Source organism: Theropithecus gelada, chromosome 8, assembly GCF_003255815.1.
Source record: "Theropithecus gelada isolate Dixy chromosome 8, Tgel_1.0, whole genome shotgun sequence".
Taxonomy (NCBI): domain Eukaryota; kingdom Metazoa; phylum Chordata; class Mammalia; order Primates; family Cercopithecidae; genus Theropithecus; species Theropithecus gelada.
In genome coordinates, this window is record NC_037676.1 from 71,188,517 (window position 1) to 71,214,405 (window position 25,889).

The window sequence follows — 25,889 nt, forward strand, 5'->3', positions numbered from 1 at the left end:
AGGCTCAGGTGATTCTCTCACCTCAGCCTCCCAAATAGCTGGGATTACAGGTGCATGTCATCATACCCAGATAACTTTTTGTAGAGACAGGGTCTTTCCATATTGCCCAGGCTGGTTTTGAACTTCTGGGTTCAAGTGATCCGCCTGCCTAAGCCTCCCAAAGTGCTGGGATTACTGCGTAATATTCAACTTTAGTTACTATATTAAACTAATCTACTTTCTGTCCTTACGTATTTGCCTTTGTTGGATGCTTTATATAAATGGAATCATACAATATGTGATCTTTTGTGACTGGCTTCTTTCACTAAGCATAATGTTTTTAAGATTGTTGTAGCATGTATCAGTATCTCATTCCTTTTTATGGCCTAATGATATTCTTTTGTATGGCTATGTCTCACTGTGCTTGTCAATTTATCAGTTGATGGGTATTTGGATTATTTCTACTTTTTGGCTATTATGAATAATAATGGTATAAACATTAATGTACAGGTTTTTGTGTAGACATATGCTTTCATTTCTCTTAAGAATATACATAGCTTAGCTCCCACATATCAGTGAGAACATACGATGTTTGGTTTTCCATTCCTCAGTTATTTCACTTAGAATAATAGTCTCCAATCTCATCCAGGTCACTGCAAATGCTGTTCATTCCTTTTTATGACTAGGTAGTATTCCATCCTATATCTATATACCAGTTTCTTTATTCACTCGTTGATTGATGGGCATTTGGGTTGGTTCCACAATTTTGCAATTGCAAATTGCACAGCACAGTTTTGATAAGTTTAAAACTTATCACTAGAGGAAAGACATCTAGTTCATCCCTTTCTGGATTAGGATCAGGATATTAAATTCTTGGGTTCCTGATTCACTGGACTGGTCATCTTTGAGCTAAACTCTCATGCTCCACTCTCTACTTGGATCTTCCCAGGGAACAGAGCTGTCTGCGGTCCCTGATGCAGTTACTTTTGGGAGTTGCTCATTTCTAGAAAAATCATACTCAGGAAATATTAAAAGAATAAAAATTTGGCAGGCTTCATATAGTATGCTGTCTGCATAAAGTTGTACAGACTAAACAGAATCTTGAGATACAAATCTTTAGAGATTTTCCCTGTCTTTTCATTTCCCAAATGTTATTATTCATGAATTTCTAAACATAAGACACGTCCGAGGCGCCCTGATGAACAATGGGACATATGGTATTGGGTTTATCAATGCCATTTTACAGCAAAGAGACATGCAGTCAGATGGTGAAGTAATACAACAAAAATATAAATAGTTTTCTTAATTACAAAAAGTGAATATAAGTTACATTTATTGAAGGGGGCTAGATTTTACTTTAACGGCTGAAAAAAATAACTGTAAAGATGGAAACACATTTTCATGTTTGGTTCTTCATTAATGTTGCCATTCAAATACAGCAGTTGTGTAATAAAAAAATCAGTTAGTTAAAATAAGTAATTTTTGTTCAGAGGAACTGAAGCTAATGTGGTTAAAAATGCATTTTTTTTCCAACAAAACACTTTTTGTTCCTTTTGGTGCTGCAGAGTTGCAAAACAAACACATAAACACTTGTTTCTTTCCTCCTCTTGCCCACCACAAAATGAAAGCACATGGTTATTGCTACCATACATTCAGTCTTGCTTCTTATGCTAGAAGAAAAATTAAATGTAGGGATCTAGTTATCATTCAAAAGAGTAAGTCTAAAAATTGGAAATATGACACTTATTTTTGAAATATCAGTGAAAATGTGCCTAGCTGAAATAGTGTTCAAAATGAATTCATTCAGACAGTATCTGTGAAAGCTTCTGTTCCTCTCAGAAATTCCCTATCAAGCTTTGCAAAAGGATGTTGTATTTCACTGTCTCCTAAAAATGTGTAACAAACAGGGCAGGACCATGCCTTCATGAGGCAGACATTTCCCCCAGTAAACACAAAGCTGAGTTTGGGACGCTATAAACAATTTTGTGGACTTTTACAGTAAGATCAGATTGGAGCATGGATTACATTATTTTGTATGCTTGCCTTTCATAGTCTTAATAGATTTTCAAAAATGTGCAGTGATGCTTTGTGTAGTACAAGGCTGGAGATATAACACAACACTTCAGCACAGCCTGTGATCTGTCCAGCTACACAAGCAAACGATGACTCCTATGTCCAGTGCTGGAATTATTTGTCCAACAGATAGAACATGCAGGATAAAAACTTTTGAATATAATTTTGCAACAATGAACTCTCGACAGCTAAAGATGCAGATTAATTGTTTCTATTCTACACCACGGGCAGTTCCATGTCTTTCATAGAAGTCTTATGCTTCCCTCTGTCATTCTGTTTCCTGGTCAGTAAATTACAAACTATACTTTTAGTTTTCTATATAGAGATTCATACTAAAAAACTTGAGAAGTGATGATGGAGAAGAAAAGAGTAGAGAAAAAGGTCCCTGTCCTTTCTCAAATACATGCAAACATGTTTTTAGAAACCTACTTTATAGTTTTAACCTAAGCTTTATTTCAAATCAGTCACACAGAGCAGTAATAATCATGTTTCCTCTTAGATCTGATGACCATTCTATGAATTATTTTCCTACATAAATTCACTTAATAGTAATTAAAGTATTTTAGATGCAACTAAATGAGACAATCCAATTTCTCAAACGTACACATATTGTACTGTGTAAATTTGTAAAACATATTTGATAATATTACATATGGCATTAGTGGGGAAATATTAACTCTGAATATACTACTGTCTGTTTTCTCTGAGCACTTTGAAGAAAACTCTGGTGCCCTTAGAAGATGTATTAGTGGAAAATCTCTAGTCTGTTACATTCGCACCATTACATAGAGAAGAGAAAACAAAAACAATTGATATGACTTCAGAGAGATTATTCTCAGTACTTTAACTTTCTTATTTCTAAAATGAGGGGCTTCGGCAGACGAACATTTGGATTCTTGTGGCTTTAATATCTCTTGGTTCAGTGAGTGAAACTGGCTTGGGATTCTTGTCATTGTTCATCAGAAGAGCACTTAGGAGCTACATGCTTTAATAAGTAAAGTAACCAGGGATTTTTGTCTTTGATTCATGATAGCTAGTAATGGAGAAAATGTCTCAGAAATTATACTTGATGTTAGAAAACTACAACATTTTCAATATTTGCATTTGTTCTATATTCTAGAGATCAAGCATAAAATATTAGATCACAGCGAGTATCAATTTTTTAGGGAAGTAAAGTTCATGATTTAATTATATTATTACACACTTTTCTTGGGAGGTATTATTTTCTGCATTTTAAAATTATTAATAGTTTGTCTTTTTATTTTTCTCAACAGAATCATTTGAGTATCAAAGCATAGGACTCTAATTGTCACAGACATTTGAACAATTTTATTTTTCTTTGAAATTTTTAAACTATTATCTTATTTGTGGATGTTTCATATTATTCAAATTAAACTAGTCATACCAGAAATTCTTCTAAATAAACACCTTTTAAAATCTCTCTTAACTTGGTTCTGCTTGCAGGCCTGCTTTCTCTTTTGTGTGTAGTGAAAATGTATAAGGGATCTCTACTCCATACTCTGTGCTTTGCCTTAGGAAAATTTTAAATCTTAAAATCCTTGAAATTCAGAAATTAAGAGTTTTTAATTTTTTTAATATTCTGAATCTAACACTAATAAGGAGAAAAAAGTCCCAAGCTTACATCTACTATTCAAAGTAACAAGTGAAATACAGTTCCCAATATTATTATCCATGAAATCTGTTGTAATCCAAAGCCACTCTTAAGATTTTACCTTAGGTAGTAACTGACAGCCTTTTATAGGTCTTGCAAAATCCAGCTTTTCTTTCTCAAGGAAAAATTCTATTACAAATTTCTTTATACCTGAAACTAAATTATAAACATTTTTAAATACTTGAGGGTTTATATCTCATAATTTTTCTGACTCTTATCTTGTTTGTTTCTATACTTAATTTTGCTTATGTATATTGAGAGATTATACCAGTGTAGGCTTTTTTGTTTGTTTGTTCAGTTTTTATTCTTCCATCTATTCAGCAAGTATTTATTGGCCATTTACAATAAGCAATCTGTGAAAGACAGAATTAAATAACAAATTGACCCTGCTTACAATCTAGTACAGTAACTAACTCACATATCAGTTGAGTAAAAGGAAAAGAAATGATTGTCTTTTTCTTTTCTTTTCTTTTCTTTTCTTTTCCTTTTTTTTTTTTTATAAAAGTTCTGGCTAGTTTTTCTCTTTTCTCTGAGGCAGAGTCTTGCTCTGTCAGCCAGGCTGGAGTGCAGTGGCATGATCTTGGCTCACTGCAACCTCTGCCTCCCAGGATCAAGCAATTCTCCTGCGTCAGCCTCCCGAGTAGCTGGGATTACAGGGGTGTGCCACCATGCCTGGCTAATTTTTGTATTTTTAGTAGAGACAGGGTTTCGCCATGTTGGCCAGGCTGGTCTTGAATTCCTGACCTCAGGTAATCCACCCACTTTGGCCTCCCCAAGTGCTGGGATTACAGGCGTGAGCCACCATGCCCGGCCGATTTTATTTTTCTTTTACCCGTCATCTGTGGGCCTTGAAATAGGCAAATTATAAATGAGAAAGATATTGTTGTTGGCTAAAATTAGAACTAAAATTTAAACTATTTTCATGATAAATTCTATATTACGTCTTGAGACAGACTCTCATTCTGTCACCCAGGCTGGAGTGCAGTGGCGTGATCTCGGTTCACTGCAACCTCCACCTCCCAAGTTCAAGTGGTTCTCCTGCCTCAGCCTCTGAGTAGCTGGGATTACAGGCACATGCCACCATGCCCAGCTATTTTTTGTATTTTTAGGAGAGACAAGGTTTCACCATGTTGGCCAGGTTGGTCTCAAACTCCTGACCTCAGGTGATCCTCCCGCCTTGGTCTCCTAAAGTTCTGGGATTACAGGTGTGGGCCACCACGCCTGGCCAGTCCTTCTTTTAAGTGTTTGCAATCCTGTTGAGGAATCAAGTCAATAAACAGCTGTTTGCTACACAATTTGACAAGTGTAATAACAGTGAAAAATCCAGAGTAATCAAAGAACAAACAGGAGGATCACTGTAGTGGCTTGGAAGTGTAGAGCAGGGGAAAGGCTGATAAGAGTCATTCTGAGGTTCAACAGGGCTATCCAGTGGACAGACAATGGGCTGAGGATAGGAAGAACAAGTGACAAGAACAGTCATGGTAGGTTTACATCCCTATTTGGATTGAGTTGACTCTAAAACTCACAAAAAACGTAAAATCACTCATTTTTGTTGTTTCTAGAAATAGCATAACAGACATCCTATCCTTTTTTCTTTTTCTTCTTACTTTATTTTATTTCATTTTATTTTATTTTTTGGGGAAAAGGGTCTCAGTCTATCACCTAGGCTAGAGTGCAGTGGTGTAATCTCGGCTTACTGCAGCCTCTACCTCCCCAGACTCGGGTGATCCTCTCACCTCAGCCTCCTGAGTAGCTGGGACTACAGGCTCTCAACATCATGCACAGCTAATTTTTGTTTTTTTTTTTTTTTTTTTTTTTTTTAGAAATGGGGTTTCACCAGGTTGCCCAGGCTGGTCTCAAACTCATGGGCTCAAGTGATCCTCTCACCTAAGGCTCCCAAAGTGCTAGGATTACAGGCGTGTGCCACTCCGCCCAGCTGGCATCCTAGCCTCAGCCCTTGTGGTAGTATTCTTTTATTTGTATATTGTATAAAGTTTTATATGTATTTTTTCTTTATATTAAGGTAACAGTTTTGTTTTTTCCTCCCCTAATTTGTTAGGACTTTGTTACCTCTAAAGCAAGGATATCCAATCTTTTGGCTTCCCTGGGCCATGTTGGAAGAAGAATTGTCTTGGGCCACGCTTAAAATACACTAACACTAATGATAGCTGATGAGCTTAAAAAATTGCAAAAGAGTCTCATAATGTTTTAAGAAAGTTTGCAAACTTGTGTTGGGCCTCATTCAAAGTTGTCCTGTGAGCTGTGTGCTGGATAAATTTGCTCTAAAGGAATATCATTTCCTAACAGAGGAGTTCTACTATTAAACTAAACTAATGCATACTTCCGGGAGAACTGTAGAAAACTGAGGATTGTCATAGGTCTAGATTAAGAAGAAAGGAACATATGGTGATAAAAATACTTTATCTGATACATGCCTAATCAAATAAAGTTGCAAAATAAAGAGGCCGGCAAACAGTAGGAGTGTTTATGAAGCACCCATCCTCATTTATTAAGCAAAAATAAATGACTATGACCATAAAATTATAAGAGTGAGCCTTCTTCTTTCAACTGAAATAGCTGGTATAGAACTTGTCCTCTAACTATAAATAGCAAAAGAACCTGAACAAATATATTTTACAATTGTTTTCAGGAATTGGAGAATAGACAGATTAGAATTATGATCCCTGAAAGAATGGTGGCTAAGGAGGTAGGTCATAAAATTGTCAAGTTTTCGTTTTGGAGGCAATTTTTAGACTATGATTCAGGGAGAGAACCCAAAATAGAGCAGGATGGTATAAATTGATGAAAGGAGAATGAAATTTGGGGAGGCTGAGGCTGCTAGAATTTTCAGGGCAGAGTACTGGGAGGTGTGACCTACACAGAGAAAGAATTTCAGAATCTTTAATTCATTGGTTAAATACTAATTTAGGCATGCTTAGGGTCAAACTTCATAAGGTCAGAAAAAGAACAACTGCCAGAGAGCTTTAAGCTGAAAAAATAATAATAACAATAATCCCAGAGGTCAATAGTGCTGGGAGGTGTTTGAATTCTAACCAGGCAGTAAAAAGTATCATTGAACATTTAGGGCATTCAGTAGAGATCACAGAAAGTCTTGTCTTAGTAGTAAGTCTAAACTAGGATTACAAAAAGACTACTCTAGACCCATCTTAACAATATTTCGAAACAATTGTGGAAAATATTATGCAAAGGTAGAAGTAATGTATCTGCTTGCCAAAATAAACTTCAACACTAAAGGAAGAAAATAAAATGCAAGTGCTCAACAATGTAACACACGCTGTGTCTAGAATCCACTCACAAATTGCTAACTATGCAAAAACGCATCAATTTAAGACCCACACCCAAGAGAAAATTTGTCAATAAGAAAATTGTTTATCAATAACACGAAATTAGAAAAAAGAGCCTTAAAGTAGCTATTTAAAAATCAAAAATAGAGCAAAGGATTTAAAAGAAAATATGAACATCTTGAGAACAGAAACAGAAGACAGAAAAGTAAACAAATTGAACTATTAGGGCTAAAATATACAATAAAATGAAAAAAATCACTGTCAGACTTAAAGCAGATTAGTAGCTGTGAAAGAAAAGAACTATGAACTTGAAAACAAATCAGTAAGTGGCTCACTCCTGTAATCTCAGCACTTTGGGAGGCCAAGGTGGGCAAATCACTTGAGGCCAGGAGTTCTAGACCAGCTTGGACAACATGGTGAAACCCCATCTCTACTAGAAATACAAAAATTAGCCAGGCGTGGTGGTGCATGCCTGTGGTCTCAGCTACTTGGGAGGTTGAGGTGGGAGGATCACCTGAGCCTCAGGAGGCTGAGGCTGCAATGAGCCAAGATCACACTACAGCACTCCTGCCTGGGCAACAGAGAGAGGGCCTGTCCCCCCCCAAAAAAAGAAAGAAAGAAAGAAAGAAAGAAAGAAAGAAAGAAAGAAAGAAAGAAAGAAAGAAAGAAAGAAAGAAAGAAAGAAAGAAAGAAAGAAAGAAAGAAAGAAAGAAAGAAAACAAAACAGTAAAAACTATTGAAACTCTATTCAAACTGAAGGTTAGGTAAAAGAAAACCTAAAGAAACAAAAATGAACAGAGTGTCTGTGACCTATGAAAAGATATCAAGCATTGTAACAGATGTATAACTGGAGTCTCAGAAAGAGAAAAAAGAGATAGGAATGGGGAAAAAAAGCATTTTGGAAAAGAATGTACTCCACATCATTCATGAAAATTAACTCAAAATTAAGTATAGACTTGTATGTATGTGCAAATCTGTACAACTTTTAGAAGCAAGCATAGGAAACACTGTTTTTGTCTATTGCACAACCAAATATTTTGACAGAAGAAGCACAAGCCATGAAATTAAAAAAAAAAGTATACATAAAATTAGACTTTGGAAACAACTAAAAATATATGCCCCTTAAAGAAAACTGGTAAAGAAAAGTCAAACCACTTAAGTAAAGGAAATACTTTTGATATATATAAATCTGTTAAAAGGCCTGTGTTCAGGAAAGACAGACACTTCACAAAAGAAAATATAAAATGGCCAATAATGACATAAAAGATGTTCAACATCTGTAGCCATCAAGGAAATTCAAATTAAAACTACAATGATATCTTACTACACACCAGGGGTGTCTAATTTTTTGGCTTTCTTGGGCCACATTGGAAGAAGAAGAATTGTCTTGGGCCACACATAAAATACACTAACACTAATGATAGCTGATGAGCTAAAAAAATTTGCAAAGAAATCTCATAATATTTTATGAAAGTTTATGTTTTTGTTTTTTGGGGTTTTTTTTTTGTTGTTTTTTTATTGAGATGGAGTCTCGCTCTGTCGCCCAGGCTGGAGTGCAGTGGCCGGATCTCAGCTCACTGCAAGCTCCGCCCCCCGGGTTTATGCCATTCTCCTGCCTCAGCCTCCCCAGTAGCTGGGACTACAGGTGCCCGCCACCTTGCCCGGCTAGTTTTTTGTGGTTTTTTTAGTAGAGACGGGGTTTCACCGTGTTAGCCAGGATGATCTCGATCCCCTGACCTCATGATCCACCTGTCTCGGCCTCCCAAAGTGCTGGGATTACAGGCTTGAGCCACCGCGCCGGCCAAGTTTATGAATTTGTGTTGGGTCACATTCAAATGCATCCTGGGTGGTGGGTTGGACAAGCTTGCTATAAACTGTCAGAATGGCTAAAATTAAGAAGTCTAATGGTTCCAAAAGTTGGTTAAGATATGGAGGAACTGGAATGCCCTCATACTGGCAGTGGGAACAAAATGCTACAACCATTTTGGAAAACAATGTGCTGTTTTAGTTATGTTTTGTTTTACAGTTAAACACACACTTACCATGTGATCCAACAATTTCCCTCCTAGGTATTTACCCAAGGTAAACTGAAACACACACTCAGACAATAATTTGTATATGAATGTTCATAGCGTCTTTATTCATAATTGCCAAAAACTCGGAACAATCAAAATGTCCATCAACAGGTGAATTAATAAAGAAATGATGGTTTATTCATATAATGGGATCCTATTTAGTTAAAAGGAACAAACCACTGATACAGCTAACAATGTGGATGAATCTCAAAATCATACTAAAGGGTAATAAGACAAAGACACAGAAGAGTGTCTGTCTGATCTCCTTTGAGATCAATGGTTGCCTGGGACAAGACTGCAAAGAAGCAGGAGAAAACATTTTGGCATGATGGAGATATTTCATTTCATGATTGAGGGGGCGGTTACATGAGTCCATACATATGTAAAAACTCATTGAACTGCACACTTAGAATGGGTGTATTTGTTGTACAGTTATGTGTTGTTTAATGAAGGGTGTGGATTCTGAGAAATGCATCAGTATGCAATTGAGTGACTGTGCCGACATAGAGTGTACTTACACAAGCCTAGATGGTCAGCCTACTACACACACACCTAGGCTAGATGGCATAGCTTATTGCTCTTAGGCTACAAACCTGCAAAGCATGTTACTGTACTGAATACTGTAGGCAATAGTAACACAGTAGTGTTTGCGAACCAAAACACAGAAGAAATAGCTAAACAGCAGGAAAGGTATAGTAAAAATGCAGTATAATCTTATGGGACTACCTTCTAATATGTGGTCCATCTTTGACTGAAAAGTCACTACGAGGCACGTGACTGACTGTACATAAAATAAGCCTCAGTAAAGTTGTTTTAAAATAAGATTAAAAAGTTCATAAGACAGGAAACCTAAAACTGAGATCGCGAACTTTCATAATAGAATATAAATTCTTATTAAATGAGCAGACACTGTTTTGAAGAATTGATGCTCAACAATCCACAAGCAAGCGTGGTATTTAATTCACGGTTATATGTATGATTTGTCTGTCTAATAATGTTAAATCTTACCTCATTCTTCAATCCAAACCTTATCTTTATTTCCCTGTCTTAGATTGCCCAGTACACTAGGGAAAGACAGCGTCAATATTAGGCATACAGATGGTTTGTTAACGGCTGTGTGAAACTAAGAAAAATTATAATGTTCTTCATTATGCAGATTATTATAAAGAGATAATTTGCATATTGATATAAGTATATTTTGTTCCTAGGGATGTTAGACTCATAATTATTCCTACATTTTTTAATACTCAGGTTGTAAGGCTTTATTTCAAAACATTCAGCATTTATATCCCACTCAAATATAAAATTACAATTCTAGCCAAGTTCTAGGAAACAGCATAAAAAGGGTAATAGAATATATTTTAAGTGATTCAGGTGGAGTGCATTGATTATAGAAGATATTATACATAAATAAAAGCTTTTAAAGGTTAATGCTTTCTGTGTCTGTTTGGTAATTCCAAACACCCTCTCTACTCCCACTATTAACCTAGCACATTTAAACGTGGCATTTAAAAATGGCTTACCATAATGTCTTTAGTAGATAAAAGGAACCCTGAATAATGAAATTGAGACAGCTAAGTGTAAAGGGGTCCCCGGAAAAACTCCAACTGGCCTGTGCATTGGGAGGAGTGCGCACTGGGTTGGGACCTCAAGAAGTTTGTGCCGTTTGCATGGGAGGAGAGAAGCCTGGCCTCTCCTGTTCCAGGGTGGAACCTAGAATTCAATCTGCTAGGTGGGAAGTCTATCCTAGCAGCACTCTCGCTCTGCTGAGAGTCCCGTTTCCCCTTTTTTTCTTTTTGCCCAAGAAATTCCATTTTTCTCACCCTTCGAAGTGTCTGTGAGCCTGATCTCTCATCGCCATGTGCCAAGAACCTGGTTTTCAGCTGAACTAAGGAGAAAGTCCTACAACAAAATGTTGATAATAAATGAGGGATGGAAGCCTAAACTCCTCCTTTTGGTTGTATGGTTACCACTCTTATCACTAACCAGGACTATCCAATTATATAAAAAATGTTCAATAATGATGATGGTAATAAACAATTGCACAAATTATTAGGAGATTAAATATGGTGGACAAAGCAGTTTTTATTGATACTAGTATTTATATACATTTATGGAGTACATGTATATTTTGTTCTACGCATATACTGTATAATGATCAAGTTTGGGTATTTGGGGTGTGTTGGGAACATTTCAAGTCCTCTTTTCTAGCAACTTTGAAATATATAACTTTGAATATACAATATGCTAACTATGACCATGCTGCTCTGCCATTGAACATTAGAATGTATCCCTTCTCACTAACTGTACGTTTGTACCCATTAACCAACCCCTCCCACCCACAGGCACGCCCTTCCCAGCCTCCAGTATCTATTATTATTCTACTTTCTATATCCATGAGATTAACTTTTTTAGTTCCTACGTATGAGTAAGAACATGCCACGTTTGTTTTTCTGTATCTGCCTTCACTTAGCACTTTCATTTAACATAATGGCCTCCAGTTCCATTCATGTTGCTGTAAATGACACTTTCAGTTTAAAAAAATATTAAAATTAGAGGAAACATTATGAGTTAATTGAAAAATCAAGGCCAGGAAAGGTGGCTCACACCTGTAATCTCAGCACTTTGGGAGGCCGAGGCGGGCGGATCACGAGGTCGGGAGATCAAGACCATCCTGGCTAACACCGTGAAACCCTGTCTTTACTAAAAATACAAAAAATTAGCCGGGTGTGGTGGCAGGCGCCTGTAGTCCCAGCTACTCGGGAGGCTGAGGCGGGAGAATGGCGTGAACCCACGAGGTGGAGCTTGCAGTGAGCCGAGATCGTGCCACTGCACTCCAGCCTGGGTGACAGAGCAAGACTCCATCTCAAAAAAGAAAGAAAAAGAAAAAAGAAAAATCAATCAATATGTATTTCCAGAAAAGAGAAGAAAACCATTATTATAAAGATAAATATTCAGAATTTATTTAGTTTGTAAACCTACCTCCTGTCTACTTTAATCTGAAAGAAGTTATATAACATGTAATAATTATGACAGTGTAGGATAAAGGCCCTTATCTCCATTTTGTAGTATCTATTAATTTCTCCAAGGAATCACTGAACAAAGTGCACTTAATTAAAACCACATATGGGCTGGGCGCAGAGGTTCATGCCTGTAATCCCAGTATTTTGGGAAGCCAAGGCAGGCGAATCACCTGAGGTCAGAAGTTCAAGACCACCATGACCAACATGGAAAAACCCTGTCTCTACTAAAAATACAAAAATTGGCTGGGCGTGGAGGCGCACACCTGTAGTTCCAGCTATTCAGGAGGCTGAGGCAGGAGAATCACTTGAATGTGGGAAGTTTGGGCAACAGACAGAGACTCCATCTTAACAAAATAAAACAAAACAAAACACATAAGTACATAATTTTGATACTTCATTAACCTTCTGGGCTTTCATAACTAAGTAATGAATCAGATATGATAACTCAGATGTTTTAGGTTCAATAAGCCCCATATTAGAACTGAATTTCAATGGAAATATTTATAAGACACTTTTGGTTATAGAATGGAATATGTGACTATGTGACTGGGTTACCACTGGGCTCTTCTTTTCTTTAAGCAAGAACATTCATCCACACTCTCATGGTAAACACCAGTTGTTGGCGTTAAAATTGCTTATGCCATACTGGAGCAAATATACAACTTTGGAACACATGAAGACCATCCAAAGATGTTTATATTAAGAAACCATGGCTTATAAAGAAGAGTATAACTCTGTAATACTAAAAAACATTCTTCAGAAGTAAAAAGCCTTCCCAGAAGCAATGCACGAAGTGTATGAAGGAGAAGCTCTTTATGCTTCTGAGTCACTCAAACACTGTTTTATTCATCAAAAAAAGAGTTTCACTGGGAAACAAGCTATTTTTTCTTCTTTTTTTTGACATGGATTCTCGTTCTGTTGCCCAGGCTGGAGTGCAGTGACATGATCTTGGCTCACTGCAACCTCCGCCTCCCAGGTTCAAGCGATTCTCCTGCCGCCGTGGCCTCCCAATCTCAAGTAGCTGGGATTATAGGTGTATGCCACCACACTTGACTAATTTTTTGTATTTTTAGAAAAGATGGGGTTTTACCATGTTGCCCAGGCTGGTCTCAAATTCCTGACCTCAGGTGGTTCACCCCCCTTGGCCTCCCAATGACTGGGATTAGAGGAGTTGGTTTTTTATTTTTTATTTTTATTTTTGGAGACAGAGTCTCATTCTATCGCCCACGCTGGAGTGCAGTGGCATGATCTCAGCTCACTGCAACCTCTGCCTCCCAGGTTCAAACAATTCTCTGCCTCAGCCTCCTGAGTACCTAGGATTACAGGCACCCACCACCATACCTGGCTAATTTTTTTGTATTTTTAGTGGAGATGGGTTTTCACCATCTTGGCCAGGCTGGTCTTGAACTCCTGACCTCGCGATCCACCTGTACAAGCGTTGTTTTACATATTGTTTCATCACTCAGGTATTAAACCCAGTACCCAATAGTTATGTTTTCTGCTCCCTTCACTCCTCTCACCCTCCATCCTCAAGCAGGCCCCAGTATCTCTTGTTCCTCCTCTGTGTGTCCATGTGTTCTTATCATTTAGCTCCCACTTATAAGTGAGAACATGTGGTATTTGGTTTTCTGTTCCTGCATTAGTTTGCTAAGGATAATAGCCTCCAGTTCCATCCATGTTCCTACAAAAGACATGATCATTTTTTTTATGACTGCATAGTATTCCATAGTGTATATGTACCACATTTTCTTCATCTGACCTGTCATTGATAGGCATTTAGGTTGATTCCATGTCTTTGCTATTGTGAATAGTGCTCCAATGAACATTTGCATCATGTGTCCTCACGGTAGAACGATTTATATTCCTCTGGGTATACACCAAGTGATGGAATTGCTGGGTCAAATGATAGTTCTGCTTTTAGCTGTCTGAGGAATTGCCATAGTGCTTTCCATATGGTTAAGCTAAATTACACTCCCACCAACAGTGAATAAGTGTTTTTTTTTCCTCTGCAACCTCACCAGCGTCGGTTATTTTTTGACTTTTTAATAATCATTCTGACTGGTATGAGATGGTATCTCATTGTAGTTTTTATTTGCATTTCTCTAAGATCAGTGATATTGAACTCTTTTTTCATACTAGTTAGCTGCATGTGTGTCTTCTTTTGAGAAGTGTCCCTGTTCTTTGCCTACTTTTTAATGGGGTTGTTTTTCTCTTCTAAATTTGTTTAAGTTCCTCAAAGATACTTTGTCAGGTGCATAGTTTGCAAAAATTTTCTCCCATTCTAAATATTGTCTGTTTACTCTGTTGATAGTTTCATTTGCTGTGCAGAAGCTCGTAGGTTTAATTAGATCTCACATGTCAATTTTGGTTTTTGTTGTGATTGCTTTTGGCATCTTTGTCATGAAACTTCGTTTGTTCCCATGTCCAGGATGGTAGTGCCTAGGTTGTCTTCCAAGGTTTTTATAATTTTGGGTTTCACATTTAAATCTTTAATCTATCTTGAGTTGATTTTTGTGTATGGTTTAAGAAAGGAGTCTAGCTTCAATCTTCTGCATATGGCTAGCTAGTTATCTCAGCATTGTTTGTTGAATTGGGAGTTATTTACCCATTGCTCATTTTTGTCAGCTTTGTTGAAAATCAGGTGGTTGTAGATGTGTGGCCTTATTTCTTGGCTTTCTATTTTGTTCCATAGATCTCCAACTGATAAACAACTTCAGCAAAGTTGTGGGATACAAAATCAATGAACAAAAATCACTAGCATTCCTATACATCAACAACAGCCAAACCAAGAGCCAGATCTACAAAGGCAATCCCATTCGCAATTGTCACAAAAAGAATAAAAAACCTAAGAAAACAGCTAACCAGGGGAGAGGTGAAAGATCTCTACAATGAGAATTACAAAACACTGCTCAAAGAAATCAGAGAATGGACAAACAAATGAAAAAAGATTCCATGCTCATGGATAGGAAGAATCAATATCAATAAAATGGCCATACTGCTCAAAGCAATTTATAGATTCAATGCTATCTCTATCAAACTACCAATGACATTTTTCACAAAACTAGAAAAAACTATGTTAAAATTAATATGAAACAAACCAAAAAAAAGCCCAAATAGCCAAGGAAATCCTAAGCAAAAAGAACAAAACTGGAGGCATCACTTTTCCTGATTTCAAACTGTACTACAGGCTACTGTAACCAAAACAGCATGGTGCTGGTACAAACACAGGCACAGAAACGGACCATTTTTAAGAGACTTTGACAATATCTACAAACAGTTAACTTCAGCTAATAATCATAATTTGTACTTTTGTCATTAAGGAATGCACTGAATCAATTGTATTAGTTTTGCGAAAGAAGGAGCTCAGAGCTAAGCTGCTTAGAATTGGTATCAGGGACTCTGTAATACCATCAGTGATGCAGACAGACTCCTTCCAGCTTTCTGTTCAGAGGTCTATGGTGCAGCACTCATATGCATGGCTGTTGCCTTATGGTCACAAGTTGGATTGTCTAAAACCAGCATATTAAGTAGGAAGAAGTAGAAGAACAAAAGTTGTTTACCAATGTAACTGAGTCTCTTTCAAAGAGTTTTTCTTGAAGTCTCTCCCAGAACCTTCCACTTTTGTTTCTTTTGTTTCATTGGCCAGAATGATCACGTGGCTGCTTCTACCTGCAAAGGAGGTTGGGAAATGCAATTTGTAGCTGGCTACATACAGCCTCAGTGAAAATCAGGTTATATTACAAAAATTGAATGGGAAGTAGACATTGAGTAGGTAAGCAGAAATGTCTGCCATGGTGATCAGCAATTTGCGTGAACAATAGAAATGCTGCATCTGTAGAGCATGATGGGATTATTTTAACTTTCTCTAAGAAACAAAAGTCTTTTATACTGAAATTTTAATCTGAATTATTTGCTGTGAGGGCCAATGCTGTGCTTCACTGTTTAGCTTTATTAATCAAATGAGTGTGTTTGGAAACAGTTTGTAATACTAGATTTTAAATAAAAATGCTTTCTTTTGGCAACAAGTACACCTGGACAAATCCTGTTTGTAATATAGATTAGCACTTTTGCCAAATTATCTCACAGCATATTATGTACTTAGTGGGTATTTTTTCAAAAATTAGATTTGTATATCATATTCCAAACGGTTTGTGTTCATTAAAAAAAAAAAAAGAAGTGTAAGTGCCTCTGGTGCCCTGCTATGATGAGGTATTTCCAAAAGTCCTGTAACTAAAACATGGCACTTATAACTAATCCATTTAAAATGAATTGTACATACGTGAGCATTTGCATTAAACATAATTAGCTAACCACAGCCTCTGCTTATGTCTGTATGGTATGTGTAATCTGTTTATAGAACAGGGCAGATGACATAATGTAGATTTTGGCAAATAATCACATTCTCCTTCCACAAATAACATTTGAAATGATAAAAACAACATACAGATGAATAGCTCCCAATAGGTAAAATCGTTATAACCCACATTTGCCAACACAGTTTTAATCCCATTTCTTGGCCATATATTTTGAGAGGGAGATGTACAATTCCAGTTTATGGCTCAATATTTCACTTTGACAGAAAGCCACTCTCAGGCATCAAGGATTTGAGACCAGGAAATACTGCAGTTGGAAAGGATGAGGGGTGCATGAAAAAGCTGAAGTCTGGGCTGGGCCACATGCTCCAGGTTAGCCTTGCTAAAAATGCCAACACCAGGATCCAACGCACAGTCTCAACCTCATTGTGCCCACCTCCAAATCCTTTGAAACAGATTCCAATGATAGATGCTCTCTCCTTTCCCCCCAAGAAAGAATGTCATCTTCCTCCCTTCTCTGCTTCCTGCCACATGACAGTGTGGAAGCTCCTATCACATCCCCAAAGTGGAAGGACATATCTCATCCCTAGTTTTATTTGAATTGATGGATTGCCATTATCACTAATTGGTGTTGCCATTTATCACTAATTTTCATCAATATATCCTCCTAGGATCCCAATTACTGCTAATTGAATTCCCAGTTACTTTCTTATGAGTAAAGTTTCCCATTCCTTGAAGAGAGTCTTTAAACGAACACACGTGTCTTCCTGATTATGAAATATTTCCTATTCATTCTAAGTGTGAATGTTTAGAAAGGTAAAGGGAAAGATTTTAAATTATCTAAAATTTAGAGATAACAGTTGTTAGCATTTTTAATGTATTTCTTTTTTCTATGTATAGACATTTAAAAATTCATGACAATTGACAATTGAGATACAGATAATAATATAACTTGTTTTCCAATGTCACTAAATATTCTTTGTAACATTCTAGGTATCTTTAGGGTCCTTGTCATGCCAGAATTGTGCTAATTGGATTGCTATTGTTTTCATTGTTGATATTATAATTAATAGCAATCTTTATACAAAAATAGTATCTGTGTTTTTGACGATTTCCTTAAGCTTGATGTATCATTTGTCATGTTTTCAATGCCTAGTAAAAGATGAGCAAACTCTGTATGTTGTTTAAAAAGGTATTTACTAATTCACTTAACAAAAACTCTCACTATTACAGGGTAGTATATAAAAAATTGATTTAAATTCTCACTTCGGGCAATTTCTCTTTCCAAAAAGAATGTACAATGACATACACTCTCAACTTTGGCCAGCGGATCAGATTCTAGTTCTCTTCAATCGTTTCTTGCAACCACTCCAGAGAATGGTAATGCAAGGAAGTCCACTTCTTGCAGGTGTCCACAGATTTCCATGCTCTAGCACTTCTATTTCCTGTCAAAAAGACGTTGAGATCCTGCTGTGAACAAGATTTGGGTAGAAGGGGAACATGAGGTCAACAGTTTGCTTGTACAACCTATTTGATTGGATGAAATTGCCCTTTTATTCAAAAAGGAGATTGTGTCAAACTACCTTATAGAATTGTTGAGGTTTTAGCTAGATAATTGTCTGGTACACAGTGAAAATTCAAATCACATTAAATGTTTTAACCTTAAAGATCCTGAAAGATGGCCTGAGAGACATATATGATAATTCCTTTATATTCAAGAGGCCATGGGATGCTTGGGAAACAAATTAATTAGAATAGGGAATACAACATAATTAACTAACTGCAAAATGTACTTTCATGAGAGGATTAAATAATCAGAGACTATACTGAGGATACTAACAACATATTCTCCAACAAATTCTTTTCCAGAGCATACACTCCAGCATATTCTCCACTGTTGTCCAGGGTGGTTAAGCCACTTGCCCAGGTGTCATATTTAGTTTGTGGTGAAAACAGGATAAGAATTCACTTTTCCCCATGCTGTATGTGGTGTTCTTCTCCTACATCATGTTGCCATTGCAATGTCACCGTGTGCTAACATTTTGTGCTTTTATTTTCATGAGGATTCAGCAGATTTGGGGTGGTGGCTCAGAAATATGTAGTTTTAACAACCTCTTAAATGATTCCTTCCTGTGGACCACCCTTTAAGAAACACTATTTTGAATGATGTGGCTACTTTATTTCTGGCAGTTTTTATTTCCATGTGCTGGCAAAATAGATATAAATGGAGCAAAATCTTTTTAAAAGCATGTTGATGTCTTCAGTTTACAAATTGGTCTATTCCTAATTCCAGAGCTACAGAGAGAGTTAATGTTTCTTCTTTGGTTCGGACCAGGTCTGTTTCTTATCTTGCATGAAATTGTTTGTGAGAATTAAGTTATTATCAATATGGAAGAAAGGTGAAAAACACAAATTGACATGTATGCCCAGCTGGAAAATATATTTAAAGACTTTCCTTTGTATGTATCACCTGTATCGATTTCTACTTAACACAACACCAGTGGAGATGCTACTTCCCAGAATACAGTTCACCACCAGACTCCTCCATGGTTCCTCCTACCTGGAACATTTTCTGGGGTTGGAGTGTCTGAACTGATGCTGAGACAGAAAAGCTTAAGGAAGTAATCACCAGCACTCTGGCGACCTCCAAAATCAACTCTGATGCAAAAGCAAAATTACTGCCTGATTTTCTACAAAGTCTGAGGCCTTGAGGTGGAGGAAAGATGAGGGAAAGAAGAGAAGTTTTCAGGATCAAGACAGTTTTCTGGACCCATGGCTGTGCTGGGCCTTTGGACAATGTCAAAAAACAAGTTAAGAGGCTTCCTGTGCACTAAAAATACAGAATTAAATTAAATGTTTTCTTTGTCTCTAAGGACTGACAGGCAACCAAATGAACAATGACAGTCCAGAGCAATGAGGACTGTCATGGATAATGCATGGTACTAAAGGAGACACAGAAGAGAAGTAAATAACCCCATTGCTTAGATAGTATATGCTTTGGGGAAAAAAAAAAAAAAAAAGCAAAACACGGGTCACTGGGAGGTGACTGGCATGACAACATGGCATTCATGCAAGATATAAGCCGCATCCATAGGCATGGATATGATCCAAAGGAAAAGGCACTGTGATACCCAAGTATAAAATCCTTTGTAGACAGCTAAAGAAGAATGACCTTGGGCAATTCATGCAGAAGGGAAATGGGAAAGTAAATTTTAATGGAAGCACATAAAAATGTGAACATACAGTTGTGAGGAAAATGATTTGAAATTGTGTCCTGGTTCTCTCACTACTGAGCTGTGTATGTCAAGCTATATTCCGTCTCTGGATCTCATTCCTCAGGCATAAGGCAAGATGGGTGGACAGGATGGATTCTGAAGTCCACTCCAGCTCTAATATTCTCTGGTTCTGTCTTAGTCATGGGAAGCAGAAACAATACACAGCTTCAGTTAAAGAGTCACCATCAAAGAAAGTGGAGCAGCTCTCACCTCTATAGTGAGGGAAGAAAGGAAGCAGCCACCAAACAATGGCAGGTCCCCAAGGGAAGCATAGTTGGTGGGTATATTACAGATGTTGGAAATTTAAAAATAATATTTGTCATGTATATTGAGATGTGAAGTTTCAGGCAAATATAATAGCAAAAATGAATAAAGTTAATTTTTCCTGACTTAAAAAACAGTAATAATAAGGAAAAATTCTTTTCCAGAAAGGAAAAGAATGCATTTAAAATGAAGCTGAAAAGAATAAAACGAATGGGGCTGATGGTTCTTAGCAGTCATATGTTTGCAAGTCAGCTGTTTATAATAAGCTTAGACTTTAAATTGATTAATTATTTTATTGAGCTGGCTTTTCTTTTGAAAACAGTTACCTCAAATAGTGTGAAAATGGATCCAGATGTAGTTGCTTCTTTGAGATTATTGGGACTATATGAGCAAATGGAAGATAGGTCATTTGATTATAAAAATAATTAAGGATTCGTTTTATGTTTGGAAATATCTGAAACAGTTTTAGCATTAAAGGCACAATACGTAAATTTAAAAAGACAATTAGCTTATTTGTAATATTGAATTGGTATTATCACTAACATTGGTATTATCATTATTATTGAAGATTCATGTATTCATGTGGTAATTCAGTTTGCAGAGTTAATTACTTATTTCTTCCCTCTAAAATGTAGTAAAAAATGTGTGGCACTATCTTCAGTAGCTAAACTTCATAAGGATGTTACAATAGGCCTTTGTTTACAGAGGCAAAAAGATTATGAGACTTTACACTAACTGAAGAGAGCGTTTATTTAATTACAGATATTTTCACTATAATTTTAGAGGAAATACACAATTACATAAACACTGAATATAATATCTTTTTAATTTGCATACTGTGGGCTTAAACGTGTACTCTAAAGTAAACCAGAGCCATAATTATACAGACTTTTGAAGTTAATGCCTAATCTTTTCACCAAATATAATAATCTATTATTTTGTTTGTAAATATGTTAATATATCAACACTTTTAGCCACTAATATATGTTGAATGCTTGAGAATAACTATTTATACTTTCCTATCCTTTTGAAATATCTACATAATTTCACCTGGTTAATATTTTGGAAGAACATAATTGGCAACTTTAAAAAAAATCCTTATTATTAAATTGTATTTGAAGTTCTATGTAGAATACACTGCTTAGTTTGGAATTTATAAAGCTGTATTTCAAGAATCTGTCTTTCTACTTTGAACTATAATTGATATGCTTATGCTATTTAACAATTCTATGCACACTGAAGTGGTTTGTTCAGTACATATTGCTAACATATTTTGTACAGTATTTTCTATAATCCATACTTTATAACTACTGAATAAAATAATTGATTTACTTATTTGAATTTTCTGTAATATACAGTGGATCTTCAAGCATATGAGGATTTTAAAATCTTAAAAGAGTTTCTGGGGATTATTGTGCATTTCATTTTTTAGAGACTTGATTCTCTTAATAAGTCTTCATCGTCTACTATGATTAAGGCATGAGAATTCACACCTGAACTTGTATGAACTCTGCCTTCAGAGAACTTACAAATTAAGGGGAAATAGAACACATGCACCATCAAATAAGATGGAAAGACAATAGAAAGTCATATGTTTTATAACAGAGGAATAAACAAATTCAGAAAACATGAAACTGCAAAAATGATGAGAGCCAGATAAGTAATAAAGGGGCTTGAGTCTCTTCTACTTCCTCCTTAATCTCACTCTCAGCAAAGAGCTACCTTGCTTCCTGCTTCACTGGGAAAACAAAAGTGATCAAAAGAGAACTTCTGTTAAATACCACCACTGCTTCTACTCACCTCCTTGTTCCTGTATCATCAACTTCGCATCATCACCAGTTACTGTGGATGACCTCTCCATATCCCTATTCAAGGTCAGTCCCTTCATTTGCTCTCAAAGTTCCATTCCCTCCAGGGACATTATTCCAGCAACCATCCCCTCTGTGTCCTGTATCATTAAGTTTTCTCTCCCTTTGAATTATACAGAGCAGCATAGAAACATTGTTATTTCTCCCATATATTTTATTTAAAAATTGTCTTTTAATCTCATTTTCATCTCCAGCTGACACAATATTCCTTGTCTTCACTTTATAAAATCCCTTGTAAGGATTTTCTCAACTCGCTATTTCCAAAAGAATTTTGAACATGTTCTGGGTGAGGATCCCCCACTCATCTACCAAAAATTCTTTTGTCAAAATCGCTATGGATATCTTCTTTGACAGATCCCTTCTTAGTTTTCATCTTCATTATCTGTCACTTATTTTCAGCATTGGGCATCATGGATGGCTTCCACTTGAAACCCTTTTTCCACTTGGCTTTCAGGATGGCACACACACATGGTTTTCCTCTAACTTCCCATCCTTTCCTTCTTAGTATCTGTTACTGTTTCTCCTCATTATCTGACCTCTTCATTGAATCCCAGGACTCAGTCCTTAGATCACTTTATACTGCTGTCCATTCTCACTCCCATGATGCTCTCACCCAGCCTCCTTGCTTTAGAGATCATCTTTACGTTGATGGCTCCAGCCTGCAACCCCATCCCATTATCCTACAACCTAGCTGATAAAGTTGCAGAATTAACAAATAAAAATACAAGATACATAGTGAAATGGGAATTTTGGACCACCAATGAATAATTTTTAGTATAAGCATGTACCATTATTTATCTAGGATATACTTATATTAAACAATTTTTAAATATGAAATTTTAACTTCACTGATAATCCTGTATTTTATCTGATCAGACTACTACCTGACATCTCCAATTTGATGTCAAAAAAATGTCTCAAATGTAAAATATCCTAAACTGTGCTCCACACATTCCAACAAACACCATTTTATCTTGTAGTCTTCCTTGTCTCCGTTAAAGGCAACTCCTTTCTCCCAACTTCTCAGACCCAAATCAGTTATCTTGACTTCTGTCTTATACTCACATACACAGTGAATCCATCATCACATCTCATTATGTCTAACCTCAGATACCACATGTTCAGAATTTGGCCTTTTCTCATGGCCCCTCTGCAACTACCTTGGCTCCAGCTGCCACAATCTCATCTCCTAATTGTCTCTCTGCTTCAGCCTCTGGCTCCTTTCATTGTGTGTTTTCAAAACAACAACTAAAATACATAAATGGATGGGTAAGGATAGGTGCCAATATAAAGGATGCAACTGCTTCAAAAGCGCCAACCTTAGATACAAAACTTTAGAAATGAAAACATGTGGATTTGAATCTTGTCCAGGTTGTTTTCAACAACTTTTTTAACAAGCAAAACTTTGCCACCCATTAAAGGTTTCTCTTTCAAGGTTGATGCTAGGAAGGTAAGCCATCATTACACAGCCCTTGTTTGCATCCCTGAAGTCATGTCACGCTGCAGGAAACGTTCCCAAAAATCCTGGCTGCATAACCAAAGCTGAACTCTTTCAAAGTTTGAGAAATTTAAAAAGGTCAACAATTAAAGTAGCTATTAAATAGCTACTTTTCTGCTGTTTTCCTATGTAATAACAATAGATAACACTTATTTAGAATATATGGTGTGCCGGACTCTGCTCTAAGAATTGTATGTAGATTTTGTACTACTGTATCACTATTTGCCAGTGAGGAATAGAAAGATAAAGTGACTTGTCCAGGTAACACAGCTAGGGCCAGGGATCCAGATCAGCAGTATAACCTTGGAGGCCACACTCCTAACCATCACACCACACACATGTAGCTCCAGCAGGTAAGGGGCTCCTTCACCTGACTGGTTTAGAGTCTTCTGTTTGTTTGTTTTTTTCTTTTAGTTACTTGAAGTTCTTATTTTCCTTGACATTCCCATAACAATAGTTTTCTCTGTCATCAGAAAAAAGAAAAAAAGATATAAATAAACTTGAAAATATAAATTGGCTATTGAAATTCATACACCCAAGCACACACACATACACATTCCCAGAATATGAAAAGCCTATAATGTTGACATCTACAGCCCAACCTGCAGAGATATGTTTGGAAGATTAGAACTTAGTAATTATGCTGAGACTCCTTGAAATCATGTTGGTTAAACAATGTAAGTGTATTCTGAAGCCCAACGGTTATCACTGATGAGTTAGATATCATGGCTTAGTATTATAACGGAGTCTCTCCTCTGATGCTTAAGAGGATTATGCAGCTGTTCTGTGGCTCTTTCCGAATCCCACAACCCCAAGAAGGCTGACAAAGCCCCCTGTTGGAAGCCATCCACGGAAGAACATTGCATTCCTCACAGCCTTTATTAGTCACACAGAAGAGACTTTTCCAACATGAACAGGCAAAGTGAAAACTCTCATCAGCAAAGATGAGTCAGAAATTCTGGAGTTTAATTCTGACTGTGCTCATCATCTGGCCATAGGAAAGTTAATCATCACTTAAGACCCTAAGATTTCTCAGCAAGATTAGCTTACAGCATTATTCATAGATCTGTTACACAGTGACAACATAGTACTGTGGAAGTGGCCATGTGGGTATGTGGCCTCACTTTCAGATAGGCTTAGTGCAATCAAATTAGAACTCAGGATTAAGAAACTCACTCAAAACTGCACAACTACATGGAAACTGAACAACCTGCTCCTAAACAACTACTGAGTAAATAACAAAATTAAGGCAGAAATAAATAAGTTCTTCAAAATCAATGAGAACAAAGACACAACGTACCAGGATCTCTGAAACACATTTAAAACAGTGTTTAGAGGGAAATTTATATCACTAAATGCCTACAGGAGAAAGTGGGAAAGATCTAAAATTGAAACCCTAACATCACAATTAAAAGAACTAGAGAAGCAAGAGCAAACAAATACAAAAGTTAGCAGAAGACAAGAAATAACTAAGATCAGAGCAGAACTGAAGGAGATAGAGACAAGAAAAACCCTTCAAAAAAGAGCTGGATTTTTTAAAAGATCAACAAAATAGATAGACTGCAAGCCTGAATAATACAGAAGACAAGAGAGAAGAATCAAATAGACACACAAAAAAATGATAAAGGGGTTATCACCACTGATGCCACAGAAATACAAATTATCATCAGACAATACTATAAACACCTCTACACGAGTAAACTAGAAAATCTAGAAGAAATGGATACATTCCTGGAGACACACACCCTTTCAAGTCTAAACCAGGAAGAACTCAAATTACTAAATAAACCAATAATAAGTTCTGAAATTGAGGCAGTAATTAATACCAACCAAAAAACAAAGCCCAGGACCAGATGGATTCACAGCCAAATTCTACCAGAGGTACAAAGACGAGCTGGTACCATTCCTTCTGAAACCATTCCAAACAATAGAAAAAGAGAGAATCCTCCCTAACTCATTTTATGAGGCCAGCATAACCCTGTTACCAAAACCTGGCAGAGACACAACAAGAAAAGAAAATTTCAGGCCAATATCCCTAATGAACATCGATGTGAAAATCCTCAATAAAATACTGACAAACCGAATCCAGCAGCACATCAAAAAGCTTACCCACCACGATCAAGTCGGCTTCATCCCTGGGATGCAAGGCTGGTTCAACATAGGCAAATCAATAAATGTAATCCAACATATAAACAGAACCAATGACAAAAACCACGTGATTATCTCAATAGATGCAGAAAAGGCCTTTGATAAAATTCCACACTCCTTCATGCTAAAAACTCTCAATAAACTAGGTATTGATGGAATGTGTTCAAAATAATAAGAGCTATTTATGACAAACCCACAGCCAATATGATACTGAATGGGCAAAAGCTGGAAGCATTCCCTTTGAAAACCAGCACAAAACAAAGATGCCCTCTCTCACCACTCCTATTCAACATAGTATTGGAAGTTCTGGCCAGGGCAATCAGGCAAGAGAAAGAAAGGGTATTCAAATAGGGAGAGAGGAAGTCAAATTGTCTCTGTTTGCAGATGACATGATTG

General features: G+C 36.7%; 1 long non-coding RNA gene across 1 annotated transcript in view; it reads right to left on the minus strand.

Annotated features, from left to right (window-relative positions):
- The window catches only part of LOC112630561, a 197,455-nt gene that overhangs the window by 33,454 nt on the left and 138,112 nt on the right, over positions 1-25,889 (minus strand). Inside the window, exon 3 of the long non-coding RNA XR_003120891.1 lies at positions 10,113-10,217. This is a non-coding gene — a long non-coding RNA (uncharacterized LOC112630561). The remainder of the gene's footprint in view (positions 1-10,112; positions 10,218-25,889) is intronic.